Source organism: Triticum aestivum, chromosome 7D (genome assembly GCF_018294505.1).
Source record: "Triticum aestivum cultivar Chinese Spring chromosome 7D, IWGSC CS RefSeq v2.1, whole genome shotgun sequence".
Classification (NCBI taxonomy): Eukaryota; Viridiplantae; Streptophyta; class Magnoliopsida; order Poales; family Poaceae; genus Triticum; species Triticum aestivum.
Genome location: NC_057814.1, coordinates 553,372,690 through 553,388,376, shown reverse-complemented (window position 1 = coordinate 553,388,376; position 15,687 = coordinate 553,372,690). Strand labels below are relative to the sequence as shown.

At 44.7% G+C, this 15,687-nt stretch overlaps 1 long non-coding RNA gene across 1 annotated transcript; it reads right to left on the bottom strand.

Moving 5' to 3' along the window:
- Positions 1 to 6,531: 6,531 nt before the first annotated feature.
- On the bottom strand, positions 6,532 to 9,041 carry LOC123164123 (uncharacterized). The gene is made up of 5 exons (XR_006482174.1): positions 8,883 to 9,041; positions 8,404 to 8,643; positions 7,064 to 7,196; positions 6,770 to 6,915; positions 6,532 to 6,665 (listed from the first exon to the last, which is right to left on the bottom strand). It is a non-coding gene; the product is annotated as an uncharacterized lncRNA (long non-coding RNA).
- Positions 9,042 to 15,687: the final 6,646 nt, after the last annotated feature.

The following is a 15,687-nucleotide window of genomic DNA, read 5'->3' as shown; positions in this document are numbered from 1 at the left end:
GAATTTGCAAATCCGTTCCCTCAAAGGCGGGCGGACGTGATCGGACGCGTCCGCGCCTCTCATATTTCAACCACTTAATCCATACGAAGCATGCAAAAGTAATTCTACGTACTACATACAATGTACTACCCTATTTACTCTTCGTTGTCTGAGATGTCCACGACGACGGTGCCGGGCGCCGGCTGGACGGACGGGTAGGAGGGCCCTGCCTCATCCTCCTCCTGCTCGACCTCATCCATGTAGGCGAGCATCTCCGCCTCATCCGCGGCCTGCTACGCCTCCATCTCCTGCCGGCGACAGTGTCTGGCCTCCGCAGCCAACTTTGACCGGAGGGAATCGAGGATGGCCTGCTGCTCCGCCTGTAGATCTATGTCGCCAGCGTCCCCCACATCCTCCTCCTCGGGCTCATCCTCCTCCTCCTCCTCCTCCTCCGGATTCACTGCATCTGGAGGTACCCCCGCGGCGATTCAGGCTTCGTGCCTAGCCCAGATCTGCTCCGACGCTCCGGTGTAAGAAATGGCCCGCTCCTCACATGGCGGCATGGGGGCATGACTACTAGGCGGACAGGTGGAGTGGAAAGGGGCGGCGACGGCAGATAGGTGAAGGAAAATGTGGATAGATGGTAGGGTTTCGGTGCCGCCGATCAACTTAAATAGCCGGGCTAGGCACTACGCGTCATGGTGGAGCTGCGCCACGCGGCGCCACCGGTCCGACGGAGGAGACGAGCTTCGGACCGCTGGGTTTCCGGGCATTTCCGGCTGGGACCCCGCCATTAGTCTGACGTGGCGGGCATGCCCGGGCGCCCACATATCAGCCCCTCATTTTGGCTGGATATGAGGGGTGCCGGTCAGCCCGGGCGTTTGGGGCTCGTTTGAGGCGTCTGTCTGGGTCGAAAAATTGTGACCGGTTAGTGACCGTGAGGGTCGCCCGAGCGTTTGAGGCCGGTTTGGGGCGTCCGGATGAAGATGCTCTTTAAGTTTTCTAGGGACGGAGGTTTTCCCTTTTTTCAGACGAATGGATGGAGGTTTTTTAGATCCGTTTTTTTAACTTTAGCGACTTTATTTAAATAACAACCATGTCTTTTACAATAAAAGGGATCAAGAAGCCCGGGGGTTTATCATTCCACACCTGTGTTTCTTGTCCTTCGAAACTGAAGCGAGCAAGTTCGTGAGCACAATCATTAGCTTCTCGCACACAACGACTTATAGTTGCTTTGCCGAAAGAACTCATCAATCATCGACAATCATTGGTAGGCTCCAGGCACACAATGACTTATAGTCGCTTTGTTTTACAACGTTGAACTTGTCATATGCCTTTTCCTAACGGACATGACCAACTCCGTTATCCAAGTTAGAGGAATGGATGGAGTTTTTGTTTTAAAAAATTGCTTCATTTGTTTTACGACGTTGGACGTGTCAGATGCCTTTTTCTAGGTGACAAGACCATCTGTATTACAGAAGTTTTCCTTTTATCCTGTCCGTAAATTCTATAATTCAATGGTGTAAGTAATTTCAATGATGTGGATTAGTAAGAGAACTTGAAAGGTGCCTCATTTGTTTTACAATGTTGGACGTGTCAAATGCCTTTTTCTAGGCGACATGACAACTCTGTTACGTGAGTTTTCCTTTTATCTTGTCCATAAATTCTTTAATTCAACAATGTAATTAATTTTAATGATGTGTATCAGTGAGAGAACTTGAAAGGTGCCTCCAATTAGTATATATAAGATAAGATATAAGACTGATGTATTGGGCCTTATTTGAGATGGGCCTCAGGCCGTCATACTCCTTGAGATCACCCATTGCCGACCCTGACAGCATATATCATTAGTAAAATAGGCAAATAGTAGTTCAAATTGCTTAAGAGGATCTAGCAAAAAACATGATTGTGAAGTAACACGTAAGGTGTAAAATAAATGAATTACTAACTAACAAGGATAACTATAAAAAAATCAATGGTCGATAAATCTTATTCGGTGCTTATGATTCAACTATCTCACCGAGTTTCGAAGTAGGACAAGCTTAACTTTCTACAACTTGATGCTACTTAAATCAAATGCATGCTACCTTGGTAGATACATAAATTCGCCAATGAAATGAGTTCCATCTATCAATTATTGAGAAGAGTAGTTTAATTTACTTAAGATGCCGGGCAAAAATAAATCGTGACATTGGAAAATGAATTAACTAATGGACACATTTAACAGTTTAAATAACTGAAAGATGAAGCCTCAACACTGTTATAATTGAACTATCATTAAATTTCATAGTTAAAATAGTACAAAATTGACTTCTCTTTCACGATTTTTTCCAACTATATAACTGTATTTCATGGTTATTATTTTAGAGAGTAATTTTTTCCTTGAAGAGAAAATCACAACGGTTAAAACCGGAAGATCGTGCTGAGGGGGGTCTGGTATCGCATAGTTTGATATCTCTATCTGTGCTCAATATAGATAGTATCCAATGGAAACAGGAAATCAAAACTTGTGCAGTTGGATCTTAAATCTTTGGTCCAAATCAGTCTACATGTTTCTTGCATTTTGCAACCTTCTTATTGGCGGCCATTGTGCACAAAACTCCTAGTTATTTCTACCTATACTGGAATGAGTCCAAGAAAGATGGCACTGCATGTTTGGAGTTCTAGACCTTATTTTCCATGCCTTCGTTGTTTTCAGATTTAATTCCATTAAAGTTTATGTATTTTTTTCCAGATTTAACTCGAATGTAGTAAATGTGAAAATTCAAACTCCTCTGGCATGTTGTTTTGGTCCAAACATATACATTTTCATTCCATCCCCAATTTCGGGATTGATAAAATGCATATACATATTAATTCGATGGTCCTTATTCTTCCGGAATGTTGGTCTTAATGCATTCTCGAGACAGAAATATATTAAAGAAAGTTGTCATGTAGGCAAAGAGAACGGTGCGTTTATATTTCCTTGGTACCGAGTGTAACAGGTTGTTGCTTGAAAAATTGAGACATATAAAGACTGCTAGAGTACCCGCCCATCTGGAGGCATTGCGCGCGCTGTGCGTTTTCCACCGCTCGATCGAGTAGCTACAGTGTTTTTTTGGCTGCTGACGACTGGTCAACCGTCCACTGTTTTCCACGTTCGTGGCCGCTTCAAGAGAGGATGACGGGTGGGGTTATGAGGCTGAGGGGGCCAGCGAGCAGAGGGTGTGTTTTTGTGGAGGGAGTTGACGGGATGGACTAGAGGAGCAGCGACGAGAGCGAGGTCCAATCCTCTCCCGAAACCTAGCGCACCAGGACCAATCCTCTTCCTCCTCGAGCCCCACACCACTCCGCCCCGTCTCGCCTCCCCTGCTCCTCTCGCACCGCCGCCTTCTCTCCCGTCCCACTTCCCCGGTGCTCGAGGTGCATCAGCAGGGGCTCAACTACGTTCGATCCAGCCGGATCAGGCGCAGGTCGCCGGCATCCGGTGCTGCGTGCAGTGATTCTGGATCGGGCTCAAATCTCCGTCAGGAGATTAGGAGCGGCTACTGCAGTGATTCTGGATCGGGCTCAAATCTCCGCCAGGAGATTAGGAGCGGCTGCTGCGGTGAGGGCAGTAGAGCTGCAGCAGAACCCACCTGGTCGAGCCCCCACCCGGACGGCTGCCTGTAGAGGAGGAGAGGTCGAGGATGGCTCCCATAGCCCGTCGCAGGTGAGATATTTCTTCACCATTTACTCGTCTTTGCATGGTAACCTGAGCTCATCTCCTAATTCATGGCTTCCTATTTTTTTTGTTCTTATGCAGGTAGGGTTAGCGAGGAGAAGGTTGTCCTCAAAGAGACATCATGGTGGCTTGGCGGCCACCTCTCCTCATCTACTTCTAACAAGTGCAGGTTCGATGGTTCATGGCATCGTCGCCATCGTCCTCGACAGTAGAAACATGAGCCGTAGAGAAGGCCGACTCTCCCGCCCGTCATCCGTCCACTCGAGGCGCCCGTCATCCGTCCACTCGAGAAGCCCACCCAGCCACCCGTCATCCACACCCCCATCTCCTCTGGTTGTTCTTGTCTCTTCATGCAGGTGAGCTCCATCCTCCTCTCCCCCACCCCCCTTCTCTTTTGATTTTGTGCTGGTAGATGTGTTTGTTGTGGTTTCTGCTGCTGCCAGGCTTGCCTGCTGCTTGGCCTAACTCTACTTGTGCTACTGCTATGTGCTACTATATGTTGTTGGTTGCCTCCTTGGTTATTTGTGAATCCGAAAACACTTTGTGAGAAGCAAGGATTGAAGAGAAGGCTATGAGCCAATGAGAAGAGCTTCATTTTTAGTTTTTTTTAAGAATTGATGAAGGACATGTCATATGTTCAGTTGCCAACATTCTCTCTATGGTGTATGCACTTGTTGTTCATTGCATTGGAGGGAGAGGAAAACTCTTTATGAGAAGCAAGGATTGAAGAGAAGGCTATGAGCCAGTGAGAAAACCGGAACTTTAGTTTTATATATAAGCATTGATGAAGGATATGTCAATGTTCAGTTGCTTACATTTTCTCTATGGTGTATATACCTGCTGTTCATTGCATTCGAGGGACAGGACAACAAGAGTAAGAATGCCTTGTGGTGTGAAGGCAGTAGCACGCAGCTCCAAGTCAAGTGCATTGGCCTCAACGGCAAGAGACCAGTACCATCAGGTTCGCTTGACTGCTTGCTAGGTTAGTGGTTCATCTCTTATTCTTCTTCATGTAGGAAATATAAGGTGCGTATATAGAAGAGTCCATACTGGGCATCCTTTCCTTTTTTAGTTTGTGTAATCCATGCCAAAGGGTGTTATATATTTTCATAATTCTTACCGCTTACTTATTTTTTCGGCAACATAGATTTAAATGTAGTAACGCGTGTTTATGCTTTGCAGCCCAACATTGAACAACACCCTTAATAAAGCTACATGGTGGACGCGAATTGTCATATTTTGATCGACAAATCCGTTTGAATAGATTATACTTGATTGATGATTATCAGACGATTGCAGTCTACCCCAGGGTGAGTTTATCCGTTTGGTTTATGCAAAAATGCTTATTTGGCTTCATGTGTAACATGATTTTTTAATATCTAATATTTGTTCTGTCCAACATGAGTACACGAGAAAGAAGTAAATGCTACATTACTGGTGCTTGCCAAGGGATAACAGAGTTCCATTGTAAAATGAAATGCCAGGTATTGAGGGCTAGACTGTACACATGGCAAAGATTAATTTGTTATGGTGAAGCCAAAGCTTTAGTGTTTGATTCATTGGGTGTCATCTTTGTTAACTTATTATTAAGCATGTCAACTATGTATTTTTTTCCCACATGAACGATTGAGAAAAACTCTGCTTTTTACGACATCATGACTCATGTATTGTCATGTCTAAATATTTGAATTTTATATTGATGTTTTGACCGTGGATGCCAAAACATCACAGTTTGCCTGATAGAGTGAATTCCATTATAAAATGAAGCTCCTTCCATCAATTAGATAGCTTTTATTAATTTGATTTTTCTATTTTGAAGATACATATTGGTTATTTGGATGCTTTCATTTAAAGATTTGCAGAGATCAATGAGGATTCGGACGGCGGGGAGGGGACTGGTGATAGGAAACATAGGTCCAAGAAGAAACCAAAGAGCATGGTGAGTTGTTCCCCCTTTTCAAATTTAAAACCTAGACTAGAATCGGTCAATTGTAATTTGGTAATATTATTAGGAAAGCATAATATTTTCCTACTACCTTGCTATAGCTTCGTGAGGTAATTATGTAGCTATATATGTGTTTGTTTTTTACTGTAGTGAGATCACCTATTTTAATTTAGAAAATAGAAACATGAAGTATGGTTATAAGAATCTAATAGTAGATGTTCTTAGCATGAACAAGCTTTGTAATGTACCTACTAACTAATAGCACAATCAAATCTTTCCCGAGCTGCGTCCGTCAAACATGACTGGGCATGCTCTGTTTTACTTTACTAAGAGTAGTATGTGGCCGGTGCTCTAATATTCAACCATGTTCTTGAATTGGGAATTATGTTTATAATAGTTAAACTGCTTGTGTGTTGGTCTCATGTATATAAGTGAAAGAAAATAAAAAACAGATGGAGGAAGGGAACTGCTTGCTTTTCTTTTCCTTTTGTTTCTATGTTTGATAATTACTCCCTATGATGGGAGGGTTTGAGAATAGAAATGTCCTACTCTTTGATCCATTTTAGTGTGAACGGCTCGATAGCAAGCGTGGCTGTCTGCTCCTCGCCTCTATTGGTTGTGTCTTTGTCTTCCCCATGCGCTGCGCCACACGCCTATTTGTGGCTTGCGTGCTGCTGCTGCGTTTATGGTGTGTTGGCTTGATATGCGCGTGCGTGTGGTCCCCAATCGCATGTTTGACAAAGTTTCCCATTAACAACCTAGCTATAATGTGTACAGATGATATAATACTATGAAATAGACAAAAAAATGGTATCTCATTGAGAAATTTGTTTATTTAGATGCCTAAAACAAACAAACAAAAACAGGTGATAGAATCCTAACCGGATATTCACTTGCAAGATGAGACTTCTAGAGATCGTAAACATGAGTCATGTGAAAAGCTCTATATTTGCTTTCGAAAGAAAAAGGTGCATTTGGACCAATAAGCATAGCAACTGCAGCAGCTCCACCAGGTCGAGCTGGTCCCTCTGCATAAACCTGAACATAATATGGGACAGCAAATGAATGTTGCACGCAGACAAAAGGAAGAGAAACTGAATCCACTTAGTGCAACAGTTAGATGGCTATATTGGATGGCTAACCGTGCTATCTGTGCAGACTACAAGGCCGTAACGTTCATCCCAGCATGGACTTTGGACCGAAGTCACACCAATTCAAGAGGGAAGTTGTTCCACCATAACATGCATTACTGGAGTCAAACTCCCTCGATGTCGGTATTACCACTTTCCTGTATTTGTGACAAGTGTCAACAGTAGCGACTGAGTGACTGAGACTGAAACTGAACTAACAAACAACTAAAAGAACTAGAAACCGTGAATTCATAAAGATCAACATTTAGAGGGTGAATATATGTGGGATGCTATTCCATGATTTACCTCTAAAAATTGCATCAACCACGTTTTGATGGATTTACTTTTGTCTATCACTGTCTTGCTACCAACCTCAAGGCGACCAATTAGCTTGAGATCAATGTAGTACTTTTCCAGCAGGGATTTGACAATTGTCAAGCTGACACAACTTTCCAACTTGAGCATTCAGATACCGAACAGAGCATTGCATTAAATATATATACATATTTGATCTAATTGCTTCCTAGGTAACATAGAAAATGAAAGTATGTATCGAGTTGGGTAATGGCCTCTCCTAATTTTCTTGCAAGGGCGAATCACGTCGGCCATCACTTCTAGACTGCCTCGAAGGCTCGACGTAAAGCTCAACAAGTGCCATCGCCACTGTCGTGTTGTTTTTATTCTAACGCGATCTACTTGAGGTGAGGTCGCCCCATTATTTACAATGCGCTCAATCATCTATTACCATTGCCATGGTGTTCTTGCTGCATATGTGATAATAGTCTACCTGCATTTTTTTGGCTTGCAGACCGGGAGACAAGATTCTATTGGGTCCAGCTCCTAATGATTGATGATGTATAATTTGTCTAATTCTAGTTCTTGGAGCCACCCACTCCTCACTTAGTGATAGTCATGTAGTTTCTTATGTGTTGCCCTGAAAACTGTACTAATTGTAATTCTGTTGCTCTCAAGTTTGCTAATGTGTCGTTGTGTAGTTACAGACGTCTTTCACTTGACTGGCTTGACCTCTTACAATTATATTGCATATTTTTAGATGATATTGGCACTCACTCGGGCATCGATTTTTTCTGTGTTCATTGGAAGTTTTTTTCAAACTTCATCTTCCTTTGTGCTAAATTTTCTTCCTTATTGAACTATCGGTCCAATTGTAGGTTGTGTGTTGCACCCAAGGTTGGATATATGGTGATATGGTAAAGCCGATTTGGGAAAGCGGGTGTACAGTGTGCATAAGTTAAGAAAACAAATTATAGTCTGTGATGTGATCATTGCATTTTAATTTTGTGTATGTGATCACCTCAAGTAGGTAAATACTGAATGCACTTCTCTGGCAAGTGCACGCATCAAGGTGCCATTTTTTACTCAATAAATTTCAAAACAAGGCATGAGACTGCCACTCTTTTATTGCATCGTGTAAAGATATGTGGTGTGAGGAAAGGACAATTGTGGCAGCTCATGTTTTAAAGTGATGGCGAGCTGACAACGCAGCCATTATTTGGGCAAGTATTCTGAAAACAGGAATTGCATGCAGTTTAATGGCTATATGGTTGGTGAATCGCTGTCGATATACTGGATCTAGCAAGCAGTGAGATAATGGTAATGTAGGTGGTAAAGTTGAAGTTGATTACCCCTGTGATGAAGATCTCCATGTGCTTGTTGTGGGCGTGCTTGTTCAGTAGTGAGGGCCCGGGGGCAGCTCTCTTCCACCATGTATGCTGAATGCATTCCATCTGAAACAAAATTGACTGTGTGCTTAGAGCAGGTAAGAAAATGGTGGCTGCGTCGCTGGTTGCTGGCCGGCTCCATGTATTGCTAGATTGACACACTTCCTTCGGCTCTATGCGGTGGGTGCACCGATCAATCTCCTCCTGTCAAAGTTGGCAATTGAAGCAGCAAGTTAAACTTGAAGGGAAGCATCAGTCCACAAAAATCAGCCACTCTCATCCTCTGTAGTGCACGGCGCCCTCCACAACAATTGAAGCACGAAAGCAGCATCTCTACAAAAACCAGAGCCCAATCCAATGACTTCGTTGCTCGAGAAACACCCTACTGAACCCAGCCCAAGACAACAAACAACAAATCCAATACCAGATGAAACAATACAAACCAGATCAGGGCAGAGCAGCAGATCGAGCAGACGGAAGGGAGAGACGGATGATCTGAACAGCAGTGGCGTAGATCGTATGGACGGGGAAGCAGCGCCCCAAGAAGCAGTCGCGGGAAGCAGCACCAATAGCCGGAACATCACGGCGGCGGCAATCCTACAACCACTGCAAGGAGCCGAGGCGTACCCAGCACCACCCAAATCACCAATCTCCTCTGTCCAGAGCTGCGCTGAGTGGCTAACCGGTGGGAGGACATGCGCACAGGCAAACCCACACACACCAGACACACGTGGTTTGGACCAGCGGGAGGCTTCACACACCGGACACGCTGCTATTGCTTTCTGTGAATGTTGTGGCCCACAGGTCCACCCGTCCACCCGTGAACGCTGTGGCCCACTAGGAAAACACATTTCTGAGTGCTCCCAGGTCCCAACCATCTATTGCCAGGGTTTTCTGCACAAAAAATCTATTGCCAGGGAAATCCCTGAAAAAAATCTATTTCCAGGTAGTTTTTCTTTTTAAAGGGTCTATATTATCGGGAAGGTTTTATTCACAGAAACAAGTTTGATGATTGGTCAAAATCTTACCCCTCAATTGTTTTCCGAAAATGATTTAGATCTATTATCAATGTTCACTGGAAATACAAAGCATATAAAACATGATAAAAAAATACATTGAGATTCCAAGACCACTGCATACACTATGTTGTTGATGCGCCGCTGTCGCCGCTTCCCTACCGGAGCCCGCTTGACCTGGTCGATGATAGTCAAAAAGTTCCATGCACGTGCCCCTAAGGACCAGTGCCCTGGAGCTACAGTCATCGTTGTTGAACCCTTGCATAGATCTGAAGCACCTGACACCACTCGTCACATGACGAAAGACCCTAACTTCACCGCCCCAGGTAATGTTCACGAGTTCATGTATTAAATACATTTTATTGTGTCACTTGTGTTAACTCTTTTTTAATGCAAGTTTACAGCTACTCGGTGTTCCTAATTGTAGGCTCAACTATCTTGACCTACCAATGATCTAATTTGTGGCATTATTACCTTAAGATAACATTTGCATTTAATTTCCTTTATATATAGGGGTATAAGTTCTTACCAAATGTACTCAAATATACGGTTATTGAAAAAATGCAAATATGTTCAACACGAACATGATTTTAAACGGGTCTTTGCGTCATTTGGCGCAACTGGTCATCTAGTAACTAGAAATCTCAAAGACAACATCTGTAGAGAGATTCAATGATGATTCATTCAATATCCTCACCTCAGGTGCACCTACAACTAGTTGGTGTCTCAAGTGCAGATTTACGAACAGATACAACACAACAGATTAACCATCTACTATTTAGGACAGTCGTCACGACGCTTGGTAGTTCCTATTAACTAAGAGAAAAGGGGAATGTGCTAAAGATTATAATATCAATTGGAGTCCCATGTATACAATGAACTGATCCTTTTTTACTTGGGCTTTATCCAGTACAAAATCCAAATGGTTGGCCTGCAGTACGAAACAATTAATTAGAAGTACATATGTCACTAGTAGAAAACATACCTTTGATCCGGAGCATTAGTCCCGGTCAGGTTTGGGCCCGGGACTAATGTGATCATTAGTCCCGGTTCCAACGGCTAGGAGCGGACGGGGGTACGGCCACCTCTCGTCCCGGTTCAAATGGGCCCTCTAATCCCCCCAGCCTGCCGCCACCCCTTTAGTCCCGGTTGGCATCACCAACCGGTACTAGAGATGGATCTTTAGTCCTGGTTGGTGTCACCAACCGGGACTAAAGATATCCCTCTATATAGATGCTTTGTCCAGTCCGAGCCCACGCTCTCCTTTCTCTCCTCTCTGTATCCTTCTCCTAGCTCGAGCTCATCCTTCATTTTTCCCAAGACAAGATTGGAGGCACCCATCTATCCAAGGGTTCTAAAAGGTTAGCAACTTCATCCTTTCATCTCTCATTGCTAGTTTAGCTCGTTTCATGCTCTATAAGTATAGTGATTTGCGGGTTATAGTTTGGGAGTAATTATGTGAGAGTTTATTTGATTTATATGCAATTTGAGCTCAAATTAATTTCTTAGTTTGCATATGTGTAGGTGTGGTTTACTTAGTGCCTTCCTGTCCCCGTCCTCACCGCCGTTAATCGCCCATGCTGTCCCGTCGCCGGCACCACCTTGGTGAGCCTCTTGTTCTTATCCTTGTAATAATAATAGTAATAATCTTATTTGTATGATTAGATAGTTACTTATATAATTTTCTTACTTGTATGATTGTTTGTTATATATAGTGCCATGGTTTTGATATCGTTCCCCGTCGACCCTCGTCGGTTTATGATTCGGATGTGGTATATTATCTTTTATAACTATTTGTTTAATTTCGTGTTTAGGTGAAGCCCTGCGCAGATCACATCACCATCACCGTCACACGCCGTTGTGCTGACGAAACTCTCCCTCTACACTTTGCTGGATCAAGAGTTCGAGGGACGTCATCGAGCTGAACGTGTGCAGAACTTGGAGGTGCCGTACGTTCGGTGCTTGATCGGTTGGATCGCGAAGACGTTCGACTACATCAACCGAGTTAAGCTAACGCTTCCGCTTTCGGTCTACGAGGGTATGTGGACACACTCTTCCCCTCTTGTTGCTATGCATCTCCTAGATAGATCTTGCGTGATCGTAGGATTTATTTTGAAATTACATGCTACGTTCCCCAATAGTGCCATCCGAACCAGGTCTATGCGTAGATGATATGCATGAGTAGAACACAAAGAGTTATGGCGATCATAGTCATACTGCTTACCACCAACGTCTTATTTTGATTCTGCGGTATTGTTGAATGAAGCGGCCCAGACCAACCTTACATGACCACGTTCATGAGACCGGTTCCACCGACAGACATGCAACTTGTTTTGCATAAAGGTGGCTGGCGGGTGTCTGTTTCTCCAACTTTAATTGAATTGAATTTGACTATGGTCGGTCCTTGTTGAAGGTTAAAACAGCAAACTTGACGAAACATCGTTGTGGTTTTTGATGCGTAGGTAAGAACAGTTCTTACTAGAAGCCCGTAGCAGCCACGTAAAACTTGCAACAACAAAGTAGAGGACGTCTAACTTGTTTTTGCAGGGCATGTTGTGATGTGATATGGTCAAGACATGATGTGATATACGTTATTGTATGAGATGATCATGTTTTGTAAAAGTTATCGGCAACTGGTAGGATCCTTATGGTTGTCGCTTTATTGTTTGAAATGCAATCGCCATGTAATTATTTTACTTTATCACTATGCGTTAGAGATGAAGCAATAGTTGGTGAGACGACATCGACGCTATGATGGAGATCAAGGTGTCAAGCCGGTGACGATGGAGATCATGACGGTGCTTTGGAGATGGATATCAAAGGCACAAGATGATGATGGCCATATCATGTCACATATTTTGATTGCATGTGATGCTTATCTTTTATGCATCTTATTTTGCTTAGTATGGCGGTAGCATTATAAGATGATCCCTCACTACAATTTCAAGGTATAAGTGTTCTCCCTGAGTATGCACCGTTGCGACAGTTCGTCGTGCCGGGACACCACGTGATGATCGGGTGTGATAAGCTCTACGTTCACATACAACGGGTGCAAGACAATTTTGCACGTGCGGAATACTCGGGTTAAACTTGACGAGTCTAGGATGTACAGACATGGCCTCGGAACACTGGAGACTAAAAGGTCGAACGTGAATCATATAGTAGATATGATCAACATAGAGATGTTCACCATTGAAGACTACTCCATCTCACGTGATGATCAGACATGGTTTATTTGATTTGGATCACGTAACCATATGCCTCAAGGGATGTCTATCTAAGTGGGAGTTCTTAAGTAATATGATTAATTGAACTTAATTTATCATGAACTGAGTCTTGATAGTATTTGCATATCTATGTTGTAGATCAATAGCTCACATATAGCTCCCCTCTTTTATTTTTGATATGTTCCTAGAGAAAACTAAGTTGAAAGATGATAGTAGCAATGATGCGGACTGGGTCCGTGATATGAGGATTATTCTCATTGCTGCACAGAAGAATTATGTCCTTGATGCACCGCTAGGTGACAAACATGTTGCAGGAGCTGATGCAGACGTTATGAACGTTTGACAAGCTCGGTATGATGACTACTTGATAGTTTAGTGCGCCATACTTTACGGCTTAGAACCTGGACTTCAAAAACGTTTTGAATGCCACAGAGCATATGAGATGTTCCAAGAGCTGAAATTGGTATTTCAGACTCATGCCTGTGTTAAGAGGTATGAGACCTCTGACAAGTACTTTGCTACAAGATGGAGGAGAATAGCTCAGCTAGTGAGCATATGCTCAGAATGTTTGAGTACTACAATCACTTGAATCAAGTGGGAGTTAATCTTCCAGAAAAGATAGTGATTGACAGAGTTCTCTAGTCACTATCATCAAGTTACTAGAACTTCGTGATGAACTATGATATGCAAGGGATAACGGAAACGATTCCCAAGCTCTTCGCGATGCTGAAGTTGACGAAGGTAGAAATCAAGAAAAAGCATCAAGTGTTGATGGTTGACAAGACCACTAGTTTCAAGTAAAAGGGAAAGAGAAAGAAAGGGAACTTCAAGAAGAATGGCAAGAAAGTTGCTACTCCCGGGAACAAGCCCATGTCTGGACCTAAGCCTCAAACTGAGTGCTCCTACTACAAAGGGACTGGTCACTGGAAGCGGAACTACCCCAAGTACTTGGCAGATAGGAAGGATGGCAAAGTGAACAAAAGTATATTTGATATACATGTTATTGATGTGTAATTTACTAGTGTTCATAGTAACCCCAGGGTATTTGATACCGGTTCAGTTGCTAAGATTAGTAACTCGAAACAAGAGTTGCAAAATGAACAGAGACTAGTTAAGGGCAAGGTGACGATGTGTGTTGGAAATGATTCCAATTTTGATAAGATCACCATCGCACACTCCTTTTACCTTCGGGATTAGTGTTGAACCTAAAATAAATGTTATTTGGTGTTTGCGTTGAGCATGAATATGATTGAATCATGTTTATTGCAATATGATTATTCATTTAAGTCAAAGAATAATTGTTGTTCTGTTTACATGAATAAAACCTTCTATGGTCATACACTTAATATAAATGGTTTACTGAATCTCGATCGTAGTGATACACATATACATAATATTGATGCCGAAAGATGCAAAGTTGATAATGATAGTGCAACATACTTGTGGCACTGCCGTTTAGGTCATATTGGTGTAAAGCGCATGAAGAAACTCCATGCGGATGGACTTTTGGAATCACTTGATTATGAATCATTTGATGCCTGCGAACCATGCTCATGGGAAAGATGACTTTGACTCTGTTCAACAGAACAATGGAGCGAGCAACTGACTGTCAGTGTGGAACGACACCTATGGGATAACAAGAATCCCTACTACGGTTGCCGGGGCGCAGGGTTGCGAGAAAAGCAGGATTAGTAATCAGCACAAGGGTCGTTTACCCAGGTTCGGGCCGCGAGGATGCGTAAAACCCTAGTCCTGCTTTGGTGGGTGTATTTCAGAGAGTTCTTGAGCTCTCGAACTAGCTATGGTGGGGTGCGTGGTCCCAAAGAGCCGAATCTTTCTCCAGTACGCCATGGGCCTCCTTTTATAGTCAAAAAGGGGCTGCCACAGTGGCATACATGAGGTGGAAAGCCGTACAGTATTGCGAGCTTATCGCTCGTATTACAGGAAAAGACGCATTTAATGCACCGCTGAGGTGTCCCCTAGCTATATCGGGGACGGGGGCGAAGCCCGTCCGGTCCGTCGCTGCTCTTCCTCGCTTCGACACGCGCCCTGGCCAGCAATGCGTGCGGCGCCATGTAGGCAGGCATGCAGCTGAGGTGGCGCGGTGGTGGAGCCTCTACGAAGATCTGCATGCCGCCACGCGAGCGCTTGATGAGTTGGCCCGAGAGCTGCATGTTGCCACGCAGGTGCCTGCTCAGCTGGTTGAGCTGGCAGCTGCATGCGAACGGCGGCGGAAAATTGGTTGGTGCAGGCCTGGCAGTGGCCCTGCTGGCATCCTTGGCGAGGGCCTTGCCGGGTGGCCCGGCAAGGGTCTTGCCGCGGCGCGCTGTCGTCCCCGGCAAGGACCTTGCCGGGGGGTCTGGTGGCCTTCTCGGCAAGGATCTTGCCGAGGGTCGTCGTCTTCTAATCCTCATCTGATCTTGAGTGTTCCTTGTCTTCACAAAGATCTGCATGACACCACAGAGGTGCCTCCCGAGCCCTGGCCCAACCTGGTTAATGGTGTGGGCTCAAGGGTGGCTCGCTCTATTGGCGTTTGGGCGTGCTGCCCCGGCAAGGGTCTTGCCGGGGCTGCCGAGGCTGTCCCCGGCAAGGGTCTTGCCGGGGAAACTGCTCCGCCCCTCTGCTTCTTTGCGTCCCTGGTCTTGGTGTTGCTCTAGCTGCCTCGGGCTTCGGTTTTACCTATGTTCACCTCCCCTGCTCTGCTTGATGTGGCCGTGGGCGCGGCTCCGATTGCCCGTGCACAGGTAAAGGGGTACAAAGGTGCGCCCCTTCTTTTGGACACCGACAGGAGCCCCCGGGCCTGGGCCACACATAAGCGAGACACGTTGTTGGGCCAAGCCCAAAACGGTGCGCGGGCAGGCGGGGCGGTTTTTACTGTGGTGAAACTTTTTGCGCGCTGCGCCTCCCATGACCCGCGCGCGGCATGGCGCGGCATGGAGTGGTGCGCGTGACGTGGGCGGCATGCGTGGGGCGGTTCCCGCACGCATGCGTCACATCGCAGTAAA